The sequence below is a fragment of the Micropterus dolomieu genome, linkage group LG07 (genome assembly GCF_021292245.1).
Source record: "Micropterus dolomieu isolate WLL.071019.BEF.003 ecotype Adirondacks linkage group LG07, ASM2129224v1, whole genome shotgun sequence".
NCBI classification, from domain to species: Eukaryota; Metazoa; Chordata; class Actinopteri; order Centrarchiformes; family Centrarchidae; genus Micropterus; species Micropterus dolomieu.
Window position 1 is genome coordinate 18,778,079 of NC_060156.1, and position 20,079 is coordinate 18,798,157.

A 20,079-nucleotide genomic window follows, 5' to 3' on the forward strand; every position below is an offset into this window, starting at 1 on the left:
CTTCTAATTTTAAATCAAACTTGCTGTAGGCTTTGAATTTAACCAACCTATTAGTCACTAAGGTAAGAGTGAGCCAGAAAGCCACATGTGTTATGTGTGAAATAAGACATTTGACTGAAGAAAAAATGTATAACAAAGAAGCTCCATCTGTACGGGCACATGATTTTTATAAAGCTGGAAAACTTCTGTCTGGTTGAGAAGAATTATACTTAGGACCATCTTGTGTACAATTTTGAATCCCCTGTAACAAAAGAATTGCCCCTCGGGGATCAATAAATTATTTCTGATTCTGATTTCTGATTCTGAATCCAGGGAATGGCAATCCAAAGAGACACTAAGTTTGGGAGATAATCAATGAAAAGTTGAAAGGTATAAACCATAACAATAAATCAACAGTATTTTAAAAAGCCAAGCATGTCCAAAATTTTATTTTAAAATACTTTTGATGAATTAATTAAAGGTAATGTTAGTGAACATTGTTAGTGTAGCTAACTAAGACAGCTAGAAAGTCCCTTAGTTACTAACTCGCAACACTAACATTTTGCTGTAGGATTGAGCATGCTGTGCTCACACCATGTCAGCAAAATCAAAAGTTCCCTCATTACTCCAAGATGGTTACCTCCATTGGCAGCTTTTTAGTAACACCAGATATATGGAATATAAGTTTAAATTTCACCTATTCTATTGTATCACACGTAGCCTTGTATTAACCAGTAAAACCAGACACAAAAAAGCTACATTTTAATTAGCTGAATCGCCTCTATTAGTTTAAATATTGGATTTTATTTACACGTAACTGCCCGCAATTTGTGGCTTTGTAGCCATTTTCTTTGCCAAGAGAGCGATCCTGTAGTTGCATGGCATGAAATTGACCTCAGTGGACCCTAAATGATGATAAAATGAATGCAAAACCAAAACCATAAGCAGGAAAAATAACTGAAATCAGTAAAGTTCTGAATAAGGAAACTTCTGACCTCATTTAATCATTTATCCTGTAAGAATTAAGATTTCAATACTCAGATCTTTTTGTTGTGTTTACACATATTTTCCTCCTTTACTCTCAGTCCTCAGTTTTGTTTTCAGTTCAACCGTGTTGTTCTTACTGCTGAGGCCAATAAATAATAAAACTAATGTACATTTACAGTATGTAGCTGGTTCCTGATTAAGGAACCTTCATAAAACCTTTGGGGCGAAGGACGAAACTATACATACTTGTGTTTTTGAAAATTGATGAAGTGCAGTATGTTTGATAGCCAAGCCATAAAGCTAAATTCACTGATGTGAACGTGAATTTCTGAGCTGTATTAAATTGCTTTGATTCCAGTCCTTGACACGTGGGAGAGACGCCCCGTCTGGACAATGACTGTTGAGGCCATAGACGGAGAAAAGAGCAAAGACATCCAGGTCTAATTGTGAGCAGGTGACCAGCAGGCAAACTGTGGACAGATTGGAAAAACTGCCCCCGCTTCCAAATGCCATGGTCACCCCAACTGGCCCCTCTCCCTCACAGGCCTTTTTAATTTTCCATAACATTCCTTAATCCACCTGGTCAACTCTGCACACACCATACACAGACACATGCAAACACACAGATGCAAAATGCTTTCACATTTTGCCTCAAACCCTAATTACATTACCAGTAGATGGATGTGTGTGGGCACCTTTTACCGAAGCATGATGCAAAAGTGTGTCAACAAACAATGGAGGCAGATCCACAACAATGGGGGACAACCTAGACACAGGGGTCTAAGTTACATACACACATAGATGCATTGTGTTACACTATGCATAATACAACGTACAAGACTGTATTGTTTATCTTCAGTTGACAGGTTGGTGTAAGCCACAATCTCTTGATTACACACTGGTTGAAAAGCCTTGAAAGAATTGTTTGGGCAAAGGACCATCTGGTTTCCATATGCCTTTCAAAAACAACTTTTACTATTGGCTGAAAACCAAAAAATATCAGCATTGCTAAGATCAGCAGTTGGCCGAGGGGCTCGTCGCTTCCTGAAGAGAACAGAGCCCTGTGAGCTATTAAAAGACCCAACACAAAGATGGATGTGTGCTGTTGTGCCCAAAACTTTATTTAAAATGAGTGTAGCTGAGCTTTAAAAAAATTGTGTATATTATAATAGTGCATATGATCTTACTGTGCAATATTTAATACATATCAAACTACAAAAATCAATTAATTTCATGTATTTATTCTATTACTCAGACATTTTACTGAGAGTTAGAGGAGAAGATTGACACAACTCTCTGTCCATTAAATATAAAGCTACAGCCAGCAGCTGGTTCGCATAAAGACTGCAAACAAGAGGGAAACTGCTAGCCTGGCACTGTTCAAAAGGTAAAATCTGCCTACCAGCACCTCTAGTACTCATTAACACCAATAAACACATTATATCTGGTTTGTGTAATCCGTACAAAAAACAAAGTGTAAAAATGACACATTGTGGTTTTACAGAGGATTACCCTGAGGTTATGTGTTATGTTTTGGAGTCTCCGCTGGTTTCCTGGCAAACTAGGAAGTCACTGCGCCCTGGGCCAAGAACACATAATCTGACACATAATTCCCAGTAAAACCACAACGTGTCATTTCTACATTTCAGTAGGTGGATTTTGTTACTTCATTTCCAAAGGAATGTCCAAAAAATGTCAGACTATCCCTTTAAAAAAGTAAAAATGATGTGCCTTTACTGTGAGATAATCTGAACTGTTCAAAGTCAATAGAAAGGTTCCAATAATCAGATTGCTTTAAAATGTAAAGTGATCTCAATTTATTTTAATACATTATTCCTATTTTCCAGAAATCTCTTGAAACACAAAGATTAATTGAAATCAAGCAATTGTCACTTGGTTCAGGTACATGCTTTGAATATGAGCATTCCCTCTCTGGTTTAGCCAGATTTGTCCTCAAAGTCATCACAGACCCCATTAGGTGGGAGATGTCATGTCACCCCAGCCAGTTGGACTTGAACACAGCGGGAAATGGGCCAGGTTACAATGTATTTTAAGATCTTTAAGCCAGTGGAGAAAATAAAGTAGATGGGGAGAAGTTAAGATAAGAATAGGCGAAGGGAATCAGGTTACACAGAATGAAAAGAAAACATGGAGATCTGGGAGGAAAAATCTAGGTAGATCAAGACATTCTTTAAAAGGACTATTATAATCGCAGATACTTTAAAATGTGTTCTCCTGTGGAGTTCAGAAGATTATGCCTGCTTAGATTGGAAAGAAAGCCACTATTTCCTCCTCAAAGCATTGTTTATCTTAAACAAATCGCTGTCGATCACAGGTATGATGAGAAGCACCTCAACAAAAGGGCCAAGCAAAACAGAGGGACTGAAGCACACCAGAGCTGATACAGAAACAGATGTACAAAATCTGTTCTTTGCCTTACCCCATCCCACTGCATTGCAACCCAAGAGACATCAAATCCCTTGTCAATCTGTTGGAGAGACTGGTGATGATCAGCCAGAAGTCTGTTATTTTCCGTAGGGCAAACAGATATGCCATGATTGGTCGAATCATCGATTAATTGTCAACTGCTAAATTACTTGCCAACTATTTTGATAGTCGATTAATTGCTTTGAGTCCTTTTTAAAAGACAAAACGTCCAAATTCTTTAATTTCAGTTTACCAAATATGATTGTTTTCTGGTTTCTTTGCTCCTCTATGATAGTAAACTCAACATATTTGGATTGTGGATAGAAGAAGACATTTGAGGACGTCACCTTGGGTTTTAGGAAACACCGATAGACATTTTTCGCAATGTTCTGAACCTAACAACTAATCAAGAAAATATTTGACAGGTTAATCGATAATGAAATAATAGTAAATTGCAACCCAAATGGCAAAGGAATTGAATTTTGGAAAATGATTCGATTTCTTGAGGAGGGTTTGTTGAGAAGGTCAATACCACTGTCATGACTGTACTGTAAACATGAAACTGGAGCCAGCAGCCAATCAGCTTAGCTTAGCACTAGTACTGAAAGCAGTGGGAAACAGCTAGTGAGGCTCTGTCCAATGGTAAAAAAAATCCACCTGCTAACACCTCTAAAGCTCACTAATTAACAAGTTACATCTCGTTTGTTTAACAATAGCAATAACTACTTTACTTACTTTCATTGACCGAGTCTTTGTTTGACTCCAGTTTTCATGAAGGAGAGGACGCAATATAAGTTGATGGAAAGCACCAAGTGCCTTAAAAGCATCAGTTTGGATCTTTTGGTTGATCTAGTACAGCAGGCAATCAGGACTTTGTAAAACATAACTGTTTTTCAAAAGCTTAATTTTGTTGCAGTTGTGATGCAGGTATGTACAATGTAGGATTAGACTTTAGCCACACATTAAAGGTGCAATACAGAGTGGTTTATGTTCTGCAGGTTTACGCAAACTGAGATGTTTTTACTTGTTTTAACACACTAACTAAAAGCAGGGTAAATTTTTCTATACATCACACCATCCAAGTTTTAAGATTGACTCCCTGCCTTCAGGCACCCACTGTTGTCCATTAATTTCAGCACGCAATGAAAGGTTTACTTGAGATAGCCAATCAATCACACAGGACAATTTCTGGCTTTCTAGCTTTAGTTTTTTGCCAAAGTGACACTGACGCATGGTAATACAGTTGCAACCTAGGAATGTTTTGGAAAATCTTCCTTGAAAGTGCCTTCGAGGAAACTCCAGCATTACAGCACAAACACTAATGCAAAAAAGAACCAAAACCTGCATTATCCTTTTCCTGACATCAATGTTTGGTTATCGTTTGTCTTTACCACACACCGCCAAGCGTGATTTTTCAAATAAATCACTAACACAAGCTGCAGCATTGTAGGTTAAAAAACTGGACTTAATTTTTATTGTGATGGATTATGTTGGGGAAGTTTCTCGTCTCGCCAAGTGAATTATCATATTGCAGTGAAATTAGCCAGAAACCCATGGCTAAGTGTAAGACAGAAAATCTGCCTCAATCTTCTGGTATGCTTTAGAAAATGGTCAGTAGTAGTATTTGACTTTGCATAATAAAATTAAACCGGTATGATCCACCTTGCATAGTATGCATAGTATTAAAAAATGGGCATCACTGATTAACAACTGTGGTAATTTAATTTATATAGGTCATCAAACAATATTTTGGTAATTTGTGGACTGGTTTTTATTTATTCTTTTATTTACTGCAGATGTAAAGTACCTACTTCAAGCGTGAAACTGCTTGAGAGCTGTGAAAACAATGCTGTTTGACAGATTTAATAAAAGGAGAAAAAATGAAAAAAGGCCCAAAAATCCCCCTCCCATCACTATTTCTCAACAAAAAAAAGACCAGCACAAAATGCCCACATGGAATACATAAACATATATCAAGTAGCATAATCATTGCTTCAAGATTACAGAGCAATACAAAAATCTGCTCAAAAGGAAAAACATAAATTAATTAGATAGTTACGTGAAAACAAGTTTTAAAAAAGTTAAAAAATAATCTCAAAGTGGTTGTGTTTGGTTGAGTTTCTTGATGATGAACAGCCTGATGGTTTTGCTACTGTCTGCTCTTCAGAGACTCAAATTAGACAGTCCAGCTCCAAACAGAGGACCTCAGAGGGCTTTTGGTCCTCTCTGGTTTCTACACCTGCAAACTCTCTTACACTATTTTCCTTTTCCACACAGTCTTTCTCTTCCAAATACTGCCTGGATGCTCCTCAAGAAAGAAAGAACGAAAGAATGAAAGACAGACAGACAGACAGACACACACACACACACACGCCATGTGGTTAAAAATATAATTGGAGAACAGCAGCCAATTCAACACCATTTGTAACTATGCTAATAACTAAAAATCCAGGCTTAAAACAGAGCCTTTCTTAACAGTATGTCATTTGTTTCAGTCTATTTATCTAGATAAGGATGATAATATTTCAGTTTTTTAGTGGCCTTTAAAGAACACCATTTTGGATAAGTCCTAGACCACCTTGGGTTAAACCACAGGTGAGTCGAGGTGCCATGGTGTGTTCAAACATGTCCAACACATCCCCCCCCCCCCCCCCCCCCCCCTTTGACTTTGATCATTTTTTATTTTGACTCCTATTTTAGACACTGTGATGTCACTGTGAGAGCACACTTGGGAATGATTGAGTATTGTTATTCCACGCAGAAAGCCGACCAAAAAAAATAAGGCAGGACGTTTGTGACTTTGATCTATATTTGTCCAGGATACTGTCTTGTCCTCATTAACAGCAGGCATGAAGCAGGCAGTTATGCAACAACAATGACCTCCAGATGATCACTTATGAACTCACAAAACCAACACTGTAAAATCATAATGTCATAAACAGAGAGCATTTATTTATCATAAGGGAGTAAGAACTCATTACTTTTACCTATTTCTAACATTTAACACTGTGACCACCAAAAGCTAACGTGAATGACATCTGTTTGTGAACTCTGTGGATCTGTTAGCAGCTTCTTCCCAATCCTGAATAGGCTTACCTGTCCCTCACTATAAGCTGAGGTGTTGAAGGGCCAGACGAGGATTCCCTGCAACATCCATTCCCTGCGAGGGACTATTTCTTTCCACCCGCCCCTGCTGAGGTCTGTACTGACGGAAGGTCTGGAACAAGACAGCTGAGATCATGTTTTTCACACTCTTGATTTAGCAGTTCCAGTGCAGTTATAAATAATGTCATGGAGTAAATGCTCCATTACGGCCATATAATAGCGAAGGGACATAATTGGAAACGAGAAGAAAACCAATAATCATTTTGCATTTTTTTATGTCAGTGGGGACAAATTCTTCATCCCATCAAATGTTGTTTTTTTTTCTTTTTTTTTTACACGCACTGTCCCAGCCAATTAATGTAGGTTGAGTGTTTGCACAACACAACAACAATCACCAAAACAGAGGGATAACCATCGCCAAACATCCAACTGATACTTGCTGATAAATAGCCAACTGGTTAGTGTTGCGCCAAAGAACCTAGTCTGAATCTACCCCTGATTAAAGAGAGCTGTTTTAGACTTTAAGCTCTGGTTTTATCTTCAAACATGTCTTCCTGCATTGAGACATATAATATCAATCAATTTGATAAAGGAGAAACACCTTCTTGCAAGGTTGCTGCATAAATATGTGGCTCTTCAGCTGAATTCCTCTTCTCAAGCTATTTTTCTGAATATATACAGGCCCCCTAAATACTGTGCAAACTTTTTTGATGACTTTGGTGAACTGCTGTCTATAATCTGTATTGACTTTGACAGTGTAGTTATTGTTGGTGATTTTAACATCCATGTTGACAACCCCCAGGACAGAGGGACTAAAGAACTGTGTTGTGTTCTTGATAATTATCGACTGACCCAACATGTGACAGAGCCCACACACAATAAGGGGCACACTTTGAACTTAGTCATCTCCAAGGGTCTGAACATTTCCAAGGTTGTGGTGACTGATGTTCCTTTGTTTTCTTTGAGAGTGCTATCTGCGTGCACACAAATGTACAAACAGAGGTAATCACAAAATGGCATATCACTGAAAACACTAGTGAAAAATGTAAGGCTGAACGCAGGTGGCGGAAAACAAATCTCCAGGTTCATTATGACATCTATAAAGAGAGACTTCGCATTTATAATTTAGAACTGAGAAATGCAAGGCGGTCCTTCTTCTCTGACGTCATCACCAAAAACACTAATAATGCACGTGCCCTGTTTACTACTGTCGACAGGCTAACCAACCCTCCTGTGTCTGTAGCCTCTGACCTTCTATCCACCAGGGCCTGCAATGAATTTGCCTCCTTCTTCACAGACAAAATTCAAACAATTAGACAAGCAATCAGTGCCTCCATGTCAGTAACAGGATATGTCTTGTCCCTGTGTCCACTTAAAAACAATTCATATAGCATGAGACAATCTGATTCTATTAACCATAAAAACCTGGAGGACATAATACAACATCTGAAATCCTCCTCATGCTGCCTTGATATTCTGCCAACAGGTTTTTTCAAAAATGTGTCTAAATGCATGGCCTCAGATCTACTACAAATTGTAAATATGTTTCTCCTCTCAGGTTTTTTCCCCAAAGGCCCTGAAAACTGCAGTCATCAAGCCACTCTTAAAAAAGAGCAATCTGGACAGTTCACTAATGAGCAATTATAGGCCCATATCAAATCTCCCATTTTTAAGTAAAATCATAGAAAAAGCTGTTCAACAGCTTAGTGCTTTCTTGGCACTAAATAAATGTTTTGATGTCTTCCAGTCAGGTTTTCGACCACACCACAGCACTGGGACAGCTCTTGTTAAGGTCTTCAATGACATCCATTTAAACACTGACAGTGGCAGAATTTCAGTCTTAGTATTATTGGATCTCAGTGCTGCATTCGACACGGTCAACCACAACATATTACTAGACAGACTTGAAAACTGGGTTGGACTTTCTGGCACAGTACTAAACTGGTTTGAATCCTACTTAAGGGACAGGGACTACTTTGTGTCTATAGGTAATCACACATCTGAGCTGACAAAAATGACGTGGAGTTCCCCAAGGCTCCATTCTGGGGCCTCTTTTGTTTAACATTTACATGCTTCCACTGGCTCAGATTATGAAAAACAACAAAATATACTATAATTATGCAGATAACACACAGATTTACATAACCATTTCACCAGGGGACTATGATCCCATACGGGTGCTGAGTAACTGTATTGAGCAGGTCAACGATTGGATTGGAATTGGAATTTCAGTGCTCAGCTTCAATCTGTAATGTTAAGAACCACAAATCAAGCCAGAAATCTTGGTGTAGTCATGGACTCAGACCTGAATTTGAGGAGCCACATTAAGACAATTACAAAGTCAGCCTACTATCACCTGAAGAATATATCAAGGATTAAAGGACTTATGTCTCAGCAAGACCTGGAAAAACTTATCCATGCATTTATCTTCAGTCGACTAGACTACTGTGACGGTTTCTTTACAGGGCTCCCTCAGAAATCCATCAGACAGCTGCAGCTGATTCAGAACGCTGCTGCTCGAGTCCTCACTAAGACCAAAAAGGTGGATCACATCACTCCAGTTCTAAGGTCTTTACATTGGCTTCCTGTATGTCAAAGAATTGATTTCAAAATCCTGCTGTTAGTTTATAAAGCACTAAATGGTTTAGGGCCAAAATACATTTCTGATCTTCGTTATGAACCATCCAGACCTCTCAGGTCGTCTGGGGCAGGTCTGCTTTCTGTCCCCAGAGTCAAAACTAAACAAGGAGAAGCAGCGTTCAGTTATTATGCTCCGTATATCTGGAACAAACTCCCAGATAACTGCAGGTCTGCTGAAACTGTCAGTTCTTTTAAATTAAGACTGAAGACTTTTCTTTTTACCATAGCTTTTAATTAAATATTTAAGATTTTTCTTTTTTCCACTGTTTTTAATTAGTAGATTGATAACTTACACTGCACTGTAACTTTTACTGTCCTGTTTTCAGCTTTTTACCATTGCTTTTAATTAAATATTTACACGGTGAGAAATGAGTAGGTAATTGAGTGAAAAGATAATCAGTGAGATTGAACAGAGTGAAATGAGTGGTCTTAAATCTCGCGCCCGAGTGATTTGCAGAAACCTCTGTCCACCTGTAAACGCGCAGGTGGGTCCAGAGTATAACTGGATCAAAGTGGCCTGCGGACAGACATGTCCTGGTTTCTCTGTAGTGTCCGAGGGTTTTTGGAGTTTCAGTGGACCCAAAGATTGCTATGGACCCAAGTACAGACTAGCTAGAGAGAGTAGATTAAGTGTACTTCTCTGTTTATTCTCTTTTCAAAATAATTGTGACTCAATTATTTACTCAACCCCTCAGCCTGTTTTTATTTTCCATTTAACTCTTTTAACCCTGATTGTACATTGCACTGTAACTTTTATTATATTTTAATGTGTATTTTTTCCATTTCCCTATGTTGCTGTGAAACTTTTTTATATTTCCCTGTTGCTTTTATGTTTATGTAAAGCACTTTGAATTACCTTGTTGTTGAAATGTGCTATACAAATAAATTTGCCTTGCCTTGATGAGTACACTGTCTGATAAAGCAGTGATTACCAAACCAGGGGTATGTTTGCAGTTGCAGGGGATATGTGGACTACTAGTGTAGTAGCACTCAACTCAATTAATTTCAAAAAATGTAATTACAAATTATTTTTATATCAAAATATTGAGACAGCTATGCCTTAATACACCCTTTAAACAGTTAGCTAAAAGTAATGGATAAAAGGTTGAGATAGTTAGCTAAAAGTAATGGATAAAAGGTTGAGATAGTTAGCTAATAGTAATGGATAAAAGGTTGAGATAGTTAGCTAAAAGTAATTTACATAGTTAGCTAAAAGTAATGGATAAAAGGTTGAGATAGTTAGCTAAAAGTAATGGATAAATGGTTGAAATAGTTAGCTAAAAGTAATGGATAATATGGTTGAAATAGTTAGCTAAAAGTAATGGATAAAAGGTTGAGATAGTTAGCTAAAAGTAATGAATAACTAGTTTACATAGTTAGCTAGAAGTAATGGATAATACGGTTCAAACAGTTAGCTAAAAGTAATGAATAATATGGTTGAAACCGTTAGGCCTAGCTAAAAGTAATAGATACAAGATTTAAACACAGTTAGCTAAAAGTGATGGATAAAAGGTTGAGATAGTTAGCTAAAAGTAATGGATAATATGGTTGAACTAGTTAGCTAAAAGTAATGGATAATATGGTTGAACTAGTTAGCTAAAAGTAATGGATAAAAGGTTCAACCAGCTAAAAGTAATGGATAATACAGTTTAAACAGTTAGCTAAAAGTTATAGATAAAAGGTTGAAATAGTTAGCTTTAAGTAATGGATAAGAAGGCTGAAAGAGTTAGGTAAAAGTAATGGATAAAATGTTGAAAAAGCTAAAAGTAATAGATAAAAGGCTGAAATAGCTAAAAGTAATGGATAAAAGGTTGAATTAGTGGGGGGATAGAAATGCTTTTTTTCATTACAATGCCATAGGACCATAAGTGTTTCCACTGCACACTACATTGGACAGCTCTGTATCGGAGCTAATGGCATTACACTCATCACACAGACACACACACACACACTAATTCCCAACAGGATAACTGCTCATCCAAGAACATCTGTGTGGTATAAATCACCCTCAGAGACGCTACCCCACAAACCACCAGGCCTCACAGTGAAAGAGAGAGAAGCCCTTGGCAGCGACTGCCAAGCAAGAGAAAGGAATTTAACTTTCACAAACTGTAATACATCAAATGTTAATTGCAAAAACACTGAAATTATGCTTCAAATGGGATTTGGGGATGAGAAGTAGAGGCAGGCTGAAAAATGTGGTGAGGCAATGGCAAACTGGAATCAACACCCCGTTATGCTAAATGTATCTCCAGAGGATGTATCACTGTGTAGACGTTAATCTGTCTGCCTTGGATGCTACTATGTAACCATGAATTATATGATGCACAACAGCAAGTCCAAATACTCTGCTTTGCTGGGAATTGGCTAATGCTCATCTATATCCTTGTTTTATAGGCCATTATTAATAAAACTTACAACAATTACACTTAAGAAAGCTCTAAAAAGCCGCCAGGAGCTACGTCTGGAAACGATGCTAATGAGAGTGGCCAGAGTGAACTAAAACAGTAATGTTTCCGGACAGAAAAATTCACTTTAAGAGTGTTTAATAATGGGCCCGTGGCAATGACTACCAGGCCAGTAGAACTTGGGAAATGCTAATGATGACTTGCACACTCCTATCAGCCAGTGAACTCTTGGTCACCCATTACACGGACTACACTGCTGGTGAGGCACGTGGGATAAAAAGAGAGCAGTAATCCAGCCATGTGCCTTTTTTGATTCTTCAACCATCCGATTCGCTCTCTTCTTCCATCCTTCTCCCACAGACACACACCCACAGAACACATACTGGAGACATTAATGGGTCCATATTAGCTTAGAAGAAATACATAGTCATAAGATATAAAAGGAGTGACTGAAAGATAAAGAGAAGAAAGTGCTATTACAAAGGACAGAACGAGATGAAGGTGAGTATAAAATATATAATAATAATCCTTGGAAAGTCATAGACTACTTCCAATAAAATAAACATCTCATTTATTAAACCTGACTTGCCTCCAGACATAACAATGTGACATGATCTTTAATAACAAAAACCTTCCCGAACAGTAAAATCTTAACACAGAGCCACCTTCAGTGGTACCAACTTTCCAACAGCAAACAACTTCAGTGATTTGAAATTCGTTTTCATTCTGCACAGGTACAGGGGATAAACTCCATCTTTTCTAAGCAGTTTCACAACTGGCTGGTGAGAGCCGGGGTTAGCATTTGCCACTAACTCTGTCATTTATCTGGTCATAAATCAGCAGACTTTTATATGACACTTTACAAGAGTCTGCACAGGCATGAGGGAATGAGCTGCAGATTTATTGAGTGATCAAATAACACCTCTGGAGGCTTATCAGTATCATTACATGCTGTTGTTGAGGAAGAGGCAGGAGGAGGGCCGGAAAAGATCTCTTAACTTACAGACCTTTAACTTATTGCTTTCATGACAGTGTCTTTCCAAAAAGTGGTACTCCTATGCAATCAGGTGTCATAGGTTCATTCATCTCAAACAGGTATCCAAACTACACTGGTTTCTAGACTTGAGACATAAGCTCTCTGTTGCACAAATGCACACACATGAAAACACACCAAGGGAAAAAATAGCCCTAAAACGTCTTGGTTTCTTTTTAAATAATGCCTTCAATGCCCTGCTGTGTTGCACAATCAATTTTAACTCAAAATTGAGATTAATGTAGCTGTCATCTAAATGCAGACAAACAGGTACATGGCCCCCTTGTGGTTGCACAGGAAACACAGCACAGACTTCCTGTAAACTGTGAATATATGCCACAACAAAAATTTCTCTTAAGTTTCCTTTCAAACATAAATCCTTTTTGTAACTTAAGAGACCTCATTTAAGACGTGATATTTCTAATATTAATACCCACAGAAACCCACAAATTGCTAAAGAAACTGTTGTGAATACTGATATGCATACGGAATAAAGCTCAAAACATGCCAAACTGTATCAGTATTTATCATCAATTACAGACACAGATTTCAAATATAATTGTGACTAAATTAATCAATGAGGTGATCCTTTACCATCCTTGCTCCTGTTCCCCTTTAACATGATGAAGATGCCAACTAGGTCTGTGACTCTTATTAGCTTAGAATTAGAAAGACACACAAAAAAAACATATTTACTCTATATTCTGTTACCCCTAATGTTCTGATTGGGTTTTGGAGATCCAAGGCCCTCTTTAACAGCTCACAAAACATACTTAACCATTGTTTTTAATCAGTGTTATAATCATTTTTAAACTGATGAATTGTTTACATCAGTTATATACATATTACAGAAAATTAAGGCTCAGAGTGTCGATTAATCTGCTTATAATCGTCTGTCAGAGTCCAACATGTCTTCAAATGTCTGATTTTGTCCAACCCAACAGTCCAAAATCCAATATACTTAGTTTACATGTTATAGAATAGATAAAAGCATCAAATATTCCAAATTTATTTTTTGCTGAACTGGCCCAAACATAAGTAACTCCACTTAGTATAACATAATTTACTGTACATTAAAATGCCTCAGTATTCTACTTTAACCATATTAGCAAAGTCATCAGTTGTGGAAGAAGTACTGAGATATTTTACTTAGCCAAAGTAAAAGTAGCAATTTCACAGTGTAAAAATACTCTGTAACAGCAATGTAAAAGATATAATTGTGTGTGTGGAGTTAGTTAAAGCAGACTGTGTTTGTCTATTGTTGTGACTTCAGATCACATTTAATGACCAATTTATGCAGAGAGGGTATATCTCACTCACTATTTGATGTCGAGGACCTTCCTCGCGGTGTCCATGTCATATTTAATGTCCCACCGCCCTTGTTGTCGATCATTTTGTTGGACTGACTGAAACTACATTGCTGCTAGCGTAACGCTACTAGCCTTACAACACCAACACCACCAGCTGAAATGATTAGCACATCTGGAAAACAAGCTAACTCTGCCGGTTATTTCATATAACGTTAAATAAAGTTATTACTTTCTACTATTAGTTATGAAGCCACAGTTGTAACTGGCTTCACAAATCAGAGTTTCTCATCCAGCGACTTGTCCATTCACTATTTCGAAGCGACCTGACAGTTACAGCATCTGACCTAATCACCTTCACCTGTCACATCGATAGACTCAGGTAAGGCTGCAACATCTTTATTGATCACACACACTGGCCAACACGTACCAGCCGTTACAATCCAGAGGGCGCTGTTTCACTCATTTAATAAAAATATGAAAAAGGGGCCGATGTCTGTGAAGATTTTCAGCCATCCAGGTCATAGATATCCAAATAAGGTTAAAATCAAGGGCAACTGGACTTGGTTGAAGATACTGGAAGACGTTTCGTCCCTCATCCAAAGGACTTTTTCAGTTCTAACTGACTGGTAGGGAAACTCAGCTATTTAACCTCAGTGGGGTCGTTTGCCAGGATCTTAGTGTTCCTGGCTGTTGTAACACAGTCGTTATGGTCGTTAGGACTACTCGAGGCCAAGACTGAACCACCATCGTTGGCATCCTCACCTGAGGTCAGTAGGTTACATTTGTTAAGTTTCCTGGGAAGTGATGAAAGGACTGCATTATAAGTGGGGGATTAGTGGTGGCGTAGACCCCCTTCTCTATTCAGCCACGGCTTCTCAACCCGGGGGCAGATGGCTTCCTTTGACACGTCTTTCAAACCATCCATCTTCTCTGTCTAAAATGTGCACCTGGTGGTTTGTTGTCTTTCATATGTAAGTAGACTGCAGAGTCTTGACCTGAGGAGTTGGCCCTTCTGTGTTGAGCCATGAGTTTGTGTAGTGGTTGTTTAGTCTCCCCAATATACAGGTCTGTGCATTCCTCACTGCATTGGACCGCATACACTAGATTGTTTTTCTTGTGTTTGGTTGTGCAGTCTTTGGGGTGTACCAGCATGTGTCTTAGTGTGTTCTTGGGTTTAAAAAAAATACAAGGATGCTGTGTTTGTTGAAAATCCTCCTGAGTTCCTCTGATACTCCAGACACGTATGGAATCACAATGTTGTTGCGTTTGACTTTCTTTTCCTCCTCCCCTGTAGTTTTGTTCTTCTTGGATCTTGTGGCTGTTTTCACAAAGGTCCATTTAGGGTATCCACAGGCTGTAAGTGCCCCCTTCAGGTCCCAGCAAGCAATTTCACGTTTAAAAGAGTTCTGTTCTGAATATTTATTGTTGTGCTTTGCTGAGAGGTTAGCTAGGTTAGCTATTGATACGCCGGTTGATTAAAAAAACGCATTTACTCACACTAAACACTGTAGCAACACGTCCACAGACAGCTGCTGGACAGCACTTTGTGTACATTTATACCAGTCACAACTACACAGAAATGCTAATAAACAGTATAAACTACAGCTTTAACTAACTGTTGATACCCCGACAGCCATCTTGGATCACGAAGTCAGGGTAGTGCGGTTCTCCCGACTTCCCAAATCGGGATTCCGACTTAAGGGGGCGTTCCTTTTGAAATTTTGACCTTTGAACTCGGAAATTCCGACTTCCCATGTCAACTGGAACGCACCAACAAACAACTGGCCAAGCGAGGTTTTCTGACTTGTTTACTGGAACGCCGTCAACTCGGGTGTGACATCATTTCCAGCTCCGACCTCCGACTTCCGAGGTGGAACGCAGCATGTATGGTGGAACATGGTCGGAAAATACGACACAACCACTGCTAATAAACAATATAAACTAGAGCTTTCACTAACTGTTGATACCCCGACAGTCATCTTAGATCACAAAGTCGGGGTAGTGCGATTCTTAAGGGGGCATTCCCTTTGAAATTTTGACCTTTGAACTCGGAAATTCCGACTTCCCATGTCAAATGGAACGCACCATAATGCAGGGAACGTTACATCGAAAATAAAGATAATTTAAACGAAAAAAAGCGAATAAAGTTTGTATGGGTTTTTTGTTAATTTATTTCGGCATTATTTATATCCCCAATAGCTTCAGTAACGACAAACCATGCCCACCATGTCTATGGGACTATTTTTATAAACGACTAATTGTTTCAGTCATTTTTAAAACAAAAACACTGAATCTTAAAATTTTTTGAAAATGAGCTGTCTCATATCAACTTCTCAAATATGAGGACTTGCAACTTTTCTTTGTGATATTCTTTGCCATATGAGACAGTAAGTCAAACATCTTTAGCTTGTTACTGTTGGTTACCAATTTTTTTTACATTTTATAAACTAAACAATACATTTAACTGAAAAAAATAATCAGCAGATTAATGAATAATGCAAATAATCGTTAATTGCAGCCCATATCTTTTTTAGTTAATATCACGGTGAATTTTATTTTGTATAGTGAGAGAGTCATGCCTTTCCTTGGTTTCTGAGAGAAAACGTCACTACATTTTACGGGAGTGACAAGGCGTCTACGCTTGTTGCAACAGGGGCACTGTAGCCCCCACCCAGAACCACCACAGGGTCATAAGAAAATAGGAAAAAATAATAATTTAAAACTTATTATTACTACTAATATAATTCATACAGCTGTTAGCTGTGAGTAACGCAAATGTCAAGTTAAATAAGTTTTCAGTTTTTTCTACAAACACGTTGCACACGCACACCAAGTAACTTGAGCGGAAGTCTGAAGCTGAAGACAGATGCTTTTCAAATAATGGGCAAACAATGACCCATCTGACCAGGAACATCCTCCACCACTGGAACTTTTCATCTGTTCCTCACTCCTCTACCCAAATTATCCTCCAGCATGAAAACATTACAGGTCTGTCAGCATGCAGTAATTACTTCCTCCCTAACTTGGTGTTTTCCATTTTTCACCCACTGTCCTGCACTGAAGTGACACTGACTTCATGTGGATGAAAGATCCAAACTGAGCCAGTAAAGAACCACTTGTTGCAGTTGCTGTTGTCCCTCTTCATCCTTCATTGACTTTTAACAGGATGAGACATAAAGCAGGCACACCCTCCTGCTCCAACACCATGGGGATTTTATAATATCAAATTAAATGACGCAATCACTGGCCACCAACACACCCTCTGACCTCACCAAACCACACCATATAATCCAAACCTCTGGAACAATACAAATACTAAAACATGACCAAAAAAAGGAACTCAGCAGGATCCATTTTTTATATAACACAGTTTATAATTGTATTGTTTCATCAGGCCAATGCTATGTTTACACAATATCCTTTATTGATGCACAGCCAAATCCTGGCACAAGTGTAAAAGTGTGTGACGCAGGTTGATTACTGGTATGCACACTTTTAGAAACTATCATGGCCACAGACGGGCCAATAATCCTTACCTGCTGAAGCTAATCTACTTTTTGGATTATCCTGGAGCAGCTAAACAACTGGTCCAACGGCATAGTAGAATAAGCCAATATATCAGCGACTCCAAAGAGAAAAAGCCAATCTCTTCCCACTCTGTCATTGCACATTTCATATAGAGCAGGTCTAGACCACATTCTTTTAAATCTAACAATTCCCACCATGAGCAAGCATTTGATGATAGTGACAAGGAAAAACTCCCTTTTAACAGGCAGAAACCTTGAACAGAACCTAGACTGCCATCTGCTTGTACCACTTGGGTTGGGGGTGGGGGGACACTGAAAAAGGAGAGAGGAAAGAGATGAGAAAGCATGGGTAAGGGAAGAAGTCAAGTTACTAACATGCATTAATGGAATAAGAAGGCATACAAATCTTGGGAGAGAGGAGCTCAGTGAATCTATATAGCAGCATAACTAAGGGTTGGTTTAGGGCTTACCTGAGCCAGCCCTAACTGTAAAGGCCCATAGGGTGTACGTGCGTATCTACGCCGTAGGCTATGCATGTAGCCATGCATTTATACTTGTGCGTAGGTCTGTCCGTCATTCTGCAATTACACCCCCACACGCTGTTCTGCAGTAGCGCTACAGCGTCCACTGTATTGACTTTTACCGGCCGAGCAGGCTAACTTCCGGTTTAGCGCGGTGCTAATGTAAATTGGGGTTAAATTGTAAACGTGTGGTTGGTGTAGCCTTTACAAATGTTACCGACCGAATGGATCACATTCTGATACCGAAACGAGTCATTTTGCACAGGTTGCGACGGTCAAATATTGATTCATTGTTTTACAGCCGCCGTTTTGGCCGCTAGTAAATGTTACTTTAAAGCTCGGGATACTTCCGGTCGGCTCGGAGGCATTGCGAGGCTACCCAGCTGACCAGTCACAGAGTTTACGGTCCGTGTCGAGTCGACGTGTAGTTACATTTTTGAGGAGGTGCATGTCAGGCGACGGCGTAGCCTCTGCGTAGCCCCGTAGCCTACGCTGTCACCTACGCCGTCGATTTGACGCAGATGTATAAATTGCATTTAACCCTGCATTCTGGTCATGCAGTGTTCTAGTAGCATAATAATGTACTATGAGCTCTTTAAGATATGATGGTACCTGACCATTAAGGACTTTGTATGTGAGCAGAAGTTTTTAAACTCTATTCTAGAGACAATGCAGAGAAGCCAATACGGGAGAAATATGATCTCTTTTCCTGGTTCTTGCCAGTACGCATGTTGCAGAATTCTGGATCAACTGGACAGTCTTAAGGGACTTTTTCAGGTGGCCTGATGATAGGGAATTGCAATTATCCAGCCTAGAAGTAATAAGTGTGTGGACTGGTTATTCTGCATTGTTTTGAGACAATATGTGATTTTTGCAATATTATGTAAGTGGAAAAGGGTGGTCCTTGACGTTTGTTTTGGAAACAGTGCCAGTAGGTAGATTTTGATACCTTTGGACAGAGTCAGGCTAGCTGTTTCCCCGTTTCCAGCGTTTATGCTAAGCTAAGCTAACTGGCTGTTGATGGCAGCTTACTATTCAGCATACAGACATGAGAATAATATTTCTCATTTTGTAGAATATCTCCGTGGAGCATTATATTATTATATCTATTTTAATAAACATTGATAGATTATTTCTACAGATGCATTAACATGTAAGCGCCAATTTGTTGTAGCTGGTCAGTGTTTATGAGATTAGATTTTACTGTATGATCATGTATTTTTTATAAATAAAATGTTAATCTGAGTTGCATAACATGGAAGTACCTCAAAAATGTACAGTGCTCAACAAAATGTATTAAGTTACATTTCACCACTGGACCAGAGTCTCCATTTTATATAAAACATTTTATTTTTATACATGTTACAATTTTTTTATTAGTAATTTACAGAGCTGCACAGTATGGTGGTGAAACAGTTAACAGTATAAAAAGAATATATTCATATATTGAAACATTTTAGAGACACATAATTTACATTCTACAACTGTTAATAATATCTTCAATGTTATTTACAAGACAGAACACTGTGTGGGATGATTGGCTGTTTGTTCAGGTAGCAGATGGAGGACGTTGACAAAAACTGTATGCAGACACACAAAAAAGCATGCATATAAAAATAAAATTGAATATGCAGATTGCAAAAGGCATGACACTGTCACAAGAGTCTGCTTCCCCAGTGTTTTTCACTTGTGTAGACCTCTAGAAGCATGTAATGTAAACAAGAAGCTAAGACATGATCTATGTGTCCGATTCTAACCTCCTAAGACGTTCACACAGGTCAACAACTAAGGAAAACCTATAAAACGTAATTAGCTGCAGCTGTGAGGGTCCACTCAAGGGACAACAAGGATCAAGCTCAACAAGTCCAGGGAGGAACAGAAAATCAAAGAAGAATTAGTCTGTTAGAAGGTTTCAGATTGAGGAGCAGGATAGTGGCCAAGTCACCAGGCAGATCATTTTTAAAGAATGGCTGATCTTTTGTCAGCAAGAGACGCAGCTGCAAAAAACGCATGTTGTTTATCAGCTTGCTTTTCCTGGTGCTATTGTTCTCTCAGTTGCATTACACATGACATCTGAAAACAGAACATTTAATCAAATCCCTGGGCCACTTTCATTTTTCCACTGAAACGTGTTTTCACTTA

The 20,079-nt window shown here is 38.6% G+C and overlaps 1 protein-coding gene across 2 annotated transcripts in view; it reads right to left on the reverse strand.

The window, feature by feature from the left end:
* Positions 1-14,906, reverse strand: part of LOC123973975 (target of Nesh-SH3) — a 55,208-nt gene extending 40,302 nt beyond the window's left edge. For both annotated transcript variants that reach the window (XM_046054377.1, XM_046054376.1), the window contains exon 1: positions 13,900-14,906. The gene's annotated coding sequence lies outside the window, so the exon portion shown is untranslated. The remainder of the gene's footprint in view (positions 1-13,899) is intronic.
* Between the last annotated feature and the right edge of the window lie 5,173 nt (positions 14,907-20,079).